A 10,364-nucleotide genomic window follows, 5' to 3' on the forward strand; every position below is an offset into this window, starting at 1 on the left:
GAAAGGTTCACATGATGGAGTTTGAAGAGATGGTTTTCCTCAGAGATCAGGAGGACAGAGCAGACAGGAATGCAGCATTCAGTGCGTTCTGTTTGGCTGAAAGATGTCACAGGGAACAAGTACTTAGCCAACAGCATGAACAAGGATTTGAACTAGAAAATGAGAAGTTGTCTTGACAACACTGGAATTGTGGCTTCTGTCATCAAAACTTGTTTAATGCTATGCCAGGAGGCAAAAAAAAAAAAAGGAAGACTAGGAAAAGACAAATTAAATAGGTTTGTGTCTATATTCAAAATAATCCAACGGAAGAGCTTCCCAGTGTGGGTAAAGTTTTAGCAGAAGTTGCTGTGTCTCACTGTAGTAATCTCTGCTTTGCTCTATGCAATAGAACTGTTGCTTCTTTTAAGACATAAACCAAGCCTGTGGCTCCAGGATGTCCACTGAACTTACTGAAAATAGGTCAATAAAATACTTCATCTGTTTTTTTTTTTTTTTTTTTTTTTTTTTTTTTGCAATGACAAACCCCTGGGTTGAATGTCCTCATACTTAGCAAATCGACTAAACTGACACCCTGATACTGATTCCTCCCCGGGCTTTAGGTGGAATGAAATGCCACTTAAAAGAGCTAGTCTTCCATTGAGTCTATATCCTGTTTGCTTACAGCTCACTCTGCTCTTTCTGTTTCTTAAAGCCATTTTGTTTTAGTTTTTGCTTCATTGTATATAGTAGTAATAATATCATGGTACCATGTTTATATATGGATGTTTTCATACAAATATATTTGTAGCAATGAGCTTATACCTCCACTCTCATCCTCCCTCTTTCATCCCCCCCCATTCCTCCCAGCTACTCCCCTAAGAGCTCTACTTCTACATTCATGTCATGTGTGCAGATATTTTATGTATCTATATGACATCTGGGAACCACAAATAAGACAAAATAGACATTTATCTTTCTGAGACTGACTATTTAATACGATCATGTCCAGTTGAATCTATACTCCTGCAAATAATATAACTTTAGTCTTTTTTATGACTGAAAAACATCTCTGTTGTGTATATATTGTACTTTCTCTGTCCACTCCTGTATTTTAAATTACTGTTTTGGTTACATAACTTTATTATGGTGAATAGTGCTATAATACACATTGATGTGCAAATAAATACCTCTATGACAATTGACTTGAGGTTCTTTTTATACAGTTGTTGTATAGCTGGGCCATATGATACATACATATACACATACACATATACATATACATACACTTGTATTTCAAGGAGCCTCCAGACTTATTCCCACCATAGTTGGATTAATATATATTCCCACAAACAGGATATAAGGATTTCCTCGCCAGTTTTTATGATTACTTATTCTCTTGATGATTTTCATTCTGACTGGCGTGATGGGAATCTCGATGTAGTTTTAATTTGTATTTCTAGCTGGCCAGTGAGGTGGAGAATTTTTAAAAAGATTTATTTATTTTTAAATCTGTGTATGTGTATGTGCATGTGTTCCAAGTGCACATGGAAAAGAAGGTGCCCTCGAATGCCTAACACATTGAATATCCTCAGAGCTGGAGTTACAGGCAGTAGTGATCTGCTAGCTGTAGGTTCTAGAAACTGAATGTGGGATCTTTGCGAGAGTAGTACAGGGTTACTCTCTCTCTAACTTCTGATTTGGATCACCATTCTCATGTTTATTGGCCATTTGCACTTCTTTTGGGAAGCATCATCATTTAATTAACACACTTATTGAATGGATTGGTTTCGCTTCTTTTTTTATTGGATAGTTTATGTATTTACATTTCCAATTATCTCCTTTCCTGGTTCCTTTCTCTCCCACCCCTTTTCCCCCTGCTTCTATGAGGGTGCTCCCCATCCACCCACTTCCTCCCGCCTCTCCACCCTGGCATTCCCCTACACTGGGGCATCGAGCCTTCACAGGACCAAGGGCTTCTCCTCCTATTGATGCCAAACAATGCCATCCTCTGCTACATATGTGGCTGGAGCAATAAATTGATTATTTATTGTTCAGTTTTTGCCTTTTTGGTATAATTTAGATATTAATCCTTGACCAGTTGTGTATCTAGCAAAGATCTCCTACTTTGTAGGCTATATGTTCATGAGATTAGCTGCTTTCTTTGTTGAACAGAGGCTTTTGAGTTTCATTATGTCTTATTAATTGTTCATTTTCTTTCCTGAGTATCTGAAGTTCTATTTAGAACACCCCTATTCATTCATACTGATGTCTTGAAGTGTCCTGGCTAACTTTTTTCTCTGTTTCAGTTCAAGTCATATATTAAGGTAACATTTGTCTATTTGTAGTTGGATGTCTCTAAGATATTATTATTTTAGAAATAGAACTAGAAACCGTTTATTAAGACATTCAGAAGGGTTTGTTTGGGCTAGAGAGCTATGAAAAGAGAGGCTCGAGAGTGCTCGTGACTTCTGTATATCTTGTGCACAGCATTCACCGTGAGCGTTTGTATATGATGAGCTTCTTTCATGCATGAAACCCAGGCCACTTTTTTTTTTTTTTTTGAGACAATGTTTATGAATGAGTCTGAAGCTCAGCAATGTAGCTAGAAAGGCTAGTCAGCAGGCCCAGGAACTCTCCTGCCTTTGCCTCACCAGTGCTGAGATTACAGCTGTGTGCCACTGTCTCCAATAAGGCGACTTTTTACTACAGCAATTTCAGATGACTGCAGTGCCTTCTGCGTTGATTTGAAGCTCTTAGGTGCTGCTATCTCAGGATCATGATACAGCAACATTTCAGCTTCAAGAAAAACAGCCTGAAGAAGGTATTTAACCCAGTAATTCTGTAGTACATAGCTAATTATGCCATAGAGTAACTTGTTTTCTAGTAGTGAGGAATTGTGATATAAAAGACAAGCATGGATGGGTGAGATAGGGAAACAGGTAAAGGCACTTGCCACCAAGCCTGGCAACCTGTGCTCAGTATCTAGGACTCATACAATGGACGGTGAAAATCAACTCACAACATCATATTCCCAGGCTTCCATGTGCACACTGTGCTATGCATGTGCCCTAGCCTCAGGGAATACATATAAAAAGAGTAAAAACAAAATATAAAAGGATCAAGTCAGCACAAGATCCATTTATAAGTTTCAGAGTTGTGTATGAGTATACACTGCTTATACTGACTATAGTTTTAAAAGAAATAAAATTGAATCAGGCAGCCTATTCCAGATTTAATTCAGTTAAACAGTTAGTGTCACTGTTTACCAAGTGTTTTCACAAAGATACTTGTATTAGGTTTGAGTTTATTGACTTGTGTCTGCCTGTTTTCCATTCTTCCTTCCTTCTTTACTCCTTTCATTCCACCCCCCCCCCTTTCCAATTCAAATGATGAAATCCAGGGTCTTGGGCATCAATATAAGAGTTTTTCCACTAAGTGACATCCCAGGTTTATTCTCATAGATTCTTTCTCTGGCAATATTATAGGTAAAGCAATTTGGGTGCAGAAAATAATTCAATACTTGTGCCTTATTCATATGGGAACAATCCCAAGATATCTGAGGCTAGAGATTGCACTTACTTCACTGCATAACACTCACTAAGCATAACATACATATGTACATGCCTGTGCTAATTTATCTTTTACTTTATAAGTTTATCATTCTGATACCTGTGACGGTTACCAAGTGATTTAGTCACTAGCATATATAGTGTGGAAACCAAGAAAGAAGGGATGATTTATATCAGAATGATACACAACTTAAAACTTACAAATTGTCATTGACTTTCCACACAGTAATTCCTGACGGAGTTTAACTAATGGTAGTTAAGAACATGGAAAGTTGGGCCCGGAGAGATGGCTCAGCAGTTAAGGGCACTGGCTGCTCTTCCAGAGGTCTTGAGTTCAAGTCTCAGCAACCACTTGGTGGCTCACAACCATCTGTAATGGGAGCTATCACCCTCTTCCAGCTTGCAGGTATACATGCAGATATTGTACTCAAACATAAAAAAAAAAAAAAACCTTCTTTTAAAAAAAAGCATGGAATATCACTGCCAATCATCACACTGAGCCTGGTGATCCCAGTGGAGGAGTTAGAGAAAGGACTGAAGGAGCTGAATGGGTTTGCAACCCCACAGGAAGAACAGCAACATCAACCAACCAGAACCTCCCCACCCCCAGATTCCACCAACCAAAGAGCACACATGGAGGGGCCCATGGCTCCAGCTGCATAGGTAGCAGAGGATGGTCTTATCTGGCATCAATGGGAGGGGAGGCCCTTGGCCCTGTGAAGGCTTGATGACCCAGCGTTGGGAAATGCCTGAGCGGTGAGACAGGGGTGGGTGGTGAGGTAGGGGAACACTGCTCATAGAGGCAGGGGAAAGGGGGGATGGGATGGGGGGGTTGCAGATGGGAAACTTGGAAGGGGATATCATTTAAAATGTAAATGAATAAACTGACTAATAAAAAATGTATGAAAAGAAAACCGTGTAGGTAAGTGCTGACTGATTTGACTGTGGCCATTTGGCCATGAGATGATCAAACTAGACTAATCCAGTTGTTTCATTTTCTGACCTGATTCCTCATATTGCCTCTGCCTTTTCTGCTTCCTCCAATTTATATCAAGTGCTGGAAAGCAAGGATACATACCTTGACTAGCTCTGTGTTAAAAAATTTAATAAAAATTAAAGCACCAATTGTAAAACAATTTTTAGTGGCTAAAAAAAAAAATACTGTGCTTCCTACAAGGATTAGCATAGGATTTCATCGACAAAGATAATCTTATGTTCAACAAAAGATAACAGTTTTTATGTGAAGTAAAGTATACATAGCTCCATGAAGCAGGTCATATTTCTTTACATTAGTCAGTTTTCTATTTATAGAAATGTGTTCTAACCCAAAAGCTCTGAACTCACTGCAGAATTGCAAATCCAGTAGTTTTTTTTTTTCTTTTCTTTTCCTGGTAAAGCACTTCTCACATGCACATTTTATAGAACGGAATGTATTTTATTATCAGAAGTGTAAAGTGAAGACCATCTTTCTTAAGGAAATTTTGCTTCCGTTTCCCTCTTTTGGAGAAAGCCCTTCTAGTTGTTTTCCTTTCCATAGTGTTCTGAGGAATCATCAGCATTAGCAATGTGAGGAAGAATCAGATCCAACATACAATGCAACCAATTAACAATAAATCCCCTAGCAACGGCAAAACCTACTAGTGTAGGTCAAACTTATACATTCTGGATTTTATTATCATTTGAGCATGGATCCAAATGAGGCAAATAATGGGAAAGAAATGAAAGTTCAGCTGCATGGACTAGTGACTTATAACATAGCAGGGAATGTTATTCGCGTTCGTGTATAGCACTGTGTTAAGGTATGGCTTTTCATCAACAAACCATGACTAATAAGTGATAAGCTAATAAACTCATAGAAGATTATGGGAATAACCATGTTACTAAATATTCTTTGATTGGATTTCTTTCACTCCAGTGTGGTTAAAGCTATAAAGAGCCCTACATCTTTGAAAAACTGAAACAGACTTTCATCTTGTAGCTCTCTCTGGCTAGCCTGGAACTTGCAGTATAGGTTAGGATGGCCTTGAACACATAGAGATCTACTTGCTTCTGCCTTCCAAGTTCTGGCCAGAAAACCTACTCTTTATTCAATTCAAATCAAGCACTATCAAATGGTAACAGGTAGGATGGGAGTACCTGCACCTAGGAGCTTTCTCTGGTAGCACAAAGAGGACCAAGAGCATCCTTTTGGCATAATATTAACCTTCATGAGCAGCATCTGTTTTATATACTTGGAATTACAGAAACAATTTTAATTCAAATTATATTTTTTATCCACAAAAAGAAAGCAACATGTTTAATACAGAGCAAATAAAAATTTAGGTTAGACTAAGTGCATTAATATGCCCCTGGATGAGACTCATATCTCAAGCCCAGTATTGGAGATCAAAAGTGTTTGCTGGAAACTTGCAGACTTTGTAAAATGGAAGGAACACTTGCCTAGGAGTCAGGAGCCCTGCACTCTACATCTTGATCTATCCTAAAATAATTCTGTGACTTGCATTCTCTGGACTTGTATTTCTTTAAAGAGGTCAATTTGGACTCAGCAATCCCCCTTTTTAATCTCTAAATTCTATCTACTGTGCTATGAAACTTTAGACATTTTCTTTTCTTTTTTTATAAGCAGATTTATGAATGTTTTGACTGAATGAATATATGTCCACTACATGCCTACCTGGTGCCTAAGGAGGTCTGAAGAGACCACCAGACCTCACTGAAACTACCTAATCATAAGCCACCTTTCAGGTGCTAAGAGCGAACATGGGTTCTCTACAAAACTAAGTACAATTAAACACCTGGACATCTCTCTAGCCCAAACCCCTGGCTGTTTTTTGGCTGGCTATGCTATTGTCCTTCAAGTTCATAATAGGGACCAAAATTCTGCATTGAGGAATCTTGATATAGCAACCGACTTGCCATAGAGAAAACCCAGTGAAAGGGCAGCAAGTATTACCTACTTAGTTTTACTCCTCTAATACCCTTAACTCTATAGTTCTTGTATGTATTAGTGATCCAATGTGAAAAGGGGTCAAAAAGGCCAAGATAGACTGATCAGGGCACTCAATGTGTATTGGAATGTCCCACGGTCCCATCCAAACAGCACATCATGGCATTAGGCTTGAACTCTTGGAAGGCATGCCAGTCCGCAAAGAATCCAAAATAGCAAATGTTAGGATGAGAACAGTCTGCTGTTATTTTCTAAACGCAAGTTGATATTCAATCTAAAGACACTGGGAAATATGAATTAGATCCCTTTCCTAAAGTCACCCCCCCTCCGAACAAGTGACCTCACAATAGTCAGAGAGCATAAAACTCAGAGATAGATCGTCCAACTCTCACATTCTATTTTTATTGGATTATTTTATTCTTAAATTTTTATTTTGAATTCATATGTATAGGTATTTTGTCTGTGTACCAGATGAATACATAGTGCCCACAAATATCAGAATAGGATATTATTTTATTTTTATTAGATACTCCCTGTATTTACATTTGAAATGTTATCCCCTTCCCTCACCACACTCCTATCACCTTCCACCTCCACTTATCTTCATGAAGATATACTCTCTCCCAATCACCCTCTCCACCTCAGTGCCTTGGCATTCCCCTACATTGGGAAATGTGCCCTCACTGCACCAAAGACCTCTTTTCACATTGATGTCAGACACTGCTATCCTCTGCTACATATGCAACTGGAGCCATGGGTCTCTCCATGTGTGCTCAATGGTTGGTGTTTTATTCCTGGGAGTTGTGGAGAGTTTGGTTGGTTGATAATGTTGTTCTTCCCATGGGGTTGCAAACCCTTTCAGCTCCTTCAGTCCTTTCTTTAGCACCTTCATTAGAGTCCCTATGTTTAGTCCAATGGTTAGCTACAAAAGCATGCTCAGCTGTATCTATATGACTTTAGGGGGGACCCTGAGGAGGCATCACTATCTGGTTCCTGCCAAAAAGTACTTCTTGGCATCAGCAATAGTGTGTGGGTTTGGTGGGGGCATATGGGGTGGATCCCAAGGTGAGGCAGCCTCTGAATGATCTTTTCTCCAATCCCTGCTCCTCTATTTTACCTTGTATTTCCTCCCATGAGTGCTTTGTTCTCCCTTATAAGAAGGATTGAGGCATCCAGATTTTGGCCTTCCTTCTATTTGAGCTTCAGAAGATCTGTGAATTGTTTCTTGGGTATTTGGAGCTTTCTGGGGCTAGTATCCATGTATCAGTGAGTGCATACCATGAGTGTTCTTTTGAGACTGGGTTACCTCACTCAGGATAATAGTCTCTAGTTCCATCCATTTTCCTATGAATTTCATAAAGTCATTGTTTCCAATAGCTGAGTAATATTCCATTGTGTAAATATACCACGATTTCTGTATCCATTCTTCTGTTGAAGGAGATCTGGGTTCTTTCCAGCTTCTGCCTATTATAAATAAGGCTGCTATGAACATGGTAGAGCATGTGTCCTTGTTATATGTTGGAGCATCTTTTGGGTATATGCTCAGGAGTAGTATAGCTGGGTCCTCAGGTAGTACTATATCCAATTTTCGAAGGAACTGCCAGACTGATTTCCAGAGTGGTTGTACCAGCTTGCAATCCTACCAACAATGGAAGAGTGTTCCTCTTTCTCTACATCCTCACCAGCATCTGTTGTCACCTGGGTTTTGATCTTAGTCATTCTGACTGGTATGAGGTGGAATCTTAGGGTTGTTTTGATTTGCATTTCCCTGATGACTAGGAATGTTGAGAATTTATTTAGGTGTTTCTAGGCCATTTAGTACTGAATAGGATATTTTATCTCCTGGAACTGGAATTACAGATGTGAGAGCCCATATGGGTGCAGGGAATTGAACCTTGGTCCCCTGTAAGAGCAACCACTTTTCCTAATCATTGGGCCGTGTCTCTAGCCTCTGGTTTGTTTTGAAGAAAGAGACTTGCATTTTGTGTCTCATAGGAAAAGGAGACTTAAAGAGGGCTCTGAAAGAATTAAGGTTTAGAGATGGAGCAGAGACTTTCCAATTTTGTCCCATGGTAAAGGAGTCCTTTGCTCCTTTCCTCATAGGTTCAAAGGTTAACACCCACGATAAATACCCATACATGTCTGTCATCACGTGTCTGTGGCATAGAGAATGAGGAAAGCAGAAAAATGAGGTAAATGTTGGTTTCCTTGCTGTTGCCCATCTAGGCATCGCTGCAGCCTTGCAAAGCTCGTACACAGTTTGTCATTTGGGGGAAAGGGTAAGGTGACCATTACGAGGTGCCTTGTGAGTTTCGCTTATTTAATGAATCTTATACATAAGCCCCTTTCATAAGACACTAGTTTTACATTATTTAGTGTTCATAACATGGATGATAAATTAGGACTTATTATCATCCTGTTTCCTGTTTGAAGGAACAATTGAAGACTAGAAAGGAGTGATGTTTAATTTTGATTGCCAACCAGACTGGGTTGAAAAAAAAACCTAGGGCATTGATGAGGAGAGTTCTTAAGAGCATCTGTGAGGGAACTTTCAGAGTGTGAACTGAGAAGGTAAGATAGGATCTATGTTTGGCAGGTACCATCCCGTGGAGGGGTGTCCTGGATTGAATAAGAGCATAACAATGAGAAACCCAGTTGAAACAATTTTCCCTCCTCTTCTTTCAGATCTGCCAAGATGTAAGACATCAGTCCCACACTTCTACAGCCACAGTTAGAAGCAGCTCCTGCTGCCAGGCCTTCCTGGCCATAATAGAATACATCCTCAAACCCTGAGGCAAGAATCAGCCTTCCTCCCTTGAGTTGCATGTTGCCAGGTATTTGATCATAGCAACATAATTAACTAATACAAGAGGCTAATTCTATTGCTTAAGGTCAAACAGCTGGTAGTAGCAGATATTAAAATCCGAAAGTGCAATCGTTAGTCATTTTTTTTTTCACTTCTGTGTTCAGGAGAAACCAAGTTGCCTCATGCAATTCTTCTGTTTTACTATTAAGGTTTCCCATAAAGATGTGTTCTAGTGGAAAAATTAGCTAATATCCACAATATCCCAAACTGTAGCAGTTTTTGTGAATATCTGTGGTTGTTGAGCAGATCTCAATCTTTCTGCATCCTGATAACTTGACATAGCCGTAGATCACCACAATGAAACATTTCCCTCACCCTGGGTTTACTGTGATTAAATTTATTTTTCCCTTTCTTAGCTGACATTGTGTTTTCTGATCTCTTTCCTCTGTATTTTTCTAAGGTCTTGGGCTATATATAATGCCAAGTGTGACCTCTGCATTCCCTCACCATTTAGCATATCAAATAAGAAAAGATGTGTATGTCAGTAATAGTGGTTGGTTATTGATTATTTCCTATGTGTCAAGCTTAACAAAATAGTGCTTTGACGCTAAGTGTTGCTGGTGCATGACTCCAATCCCCGCACTTGGGAGGCAGAGGGAGGCATATCTGTGAGTTCGAGGTCTGTCTGATCTTCAAAGTTCCAGAACAGCCAGGGCTACACAGAGAAACCCTGTCTCAACAAACAAACAAACAAACAACAGAAAGTGCTTTGATATTGTCTCCTTAGGTTTTCCTTCAGCCTACACAGTGAGTTCTATTTTTATTCCCGTATCATGTGTAAAACAAATATTCTTGTATGTTTGGAACCTGCTGGCTATGGCGTATCTCTTCCTAGCTATTAAAGAGCATGTTCTTGTTTCATTTGATTGGTATCAGATTTGGTCTTGCATAAGTCACTTTCTTCACTGGTAAGAAGCTCTGAGCTGCCAGTTCTTGCACAAGATTTTTACTTTGGGCCATATCTAATCCAAAACCCTGGGGTATGGATTCTGCTTTACCAGTC

The sequence above is a fragment of the Micromys minutus genome, assembly GCF_963924665.1.
Source record: "Micromys minutus genome assembly, chromosome: X".
NCBI lineage: Eukaryota > Metazoa > Chordata > Mammalia > Rodentia > Muridae > Micromys > Micromys minutus.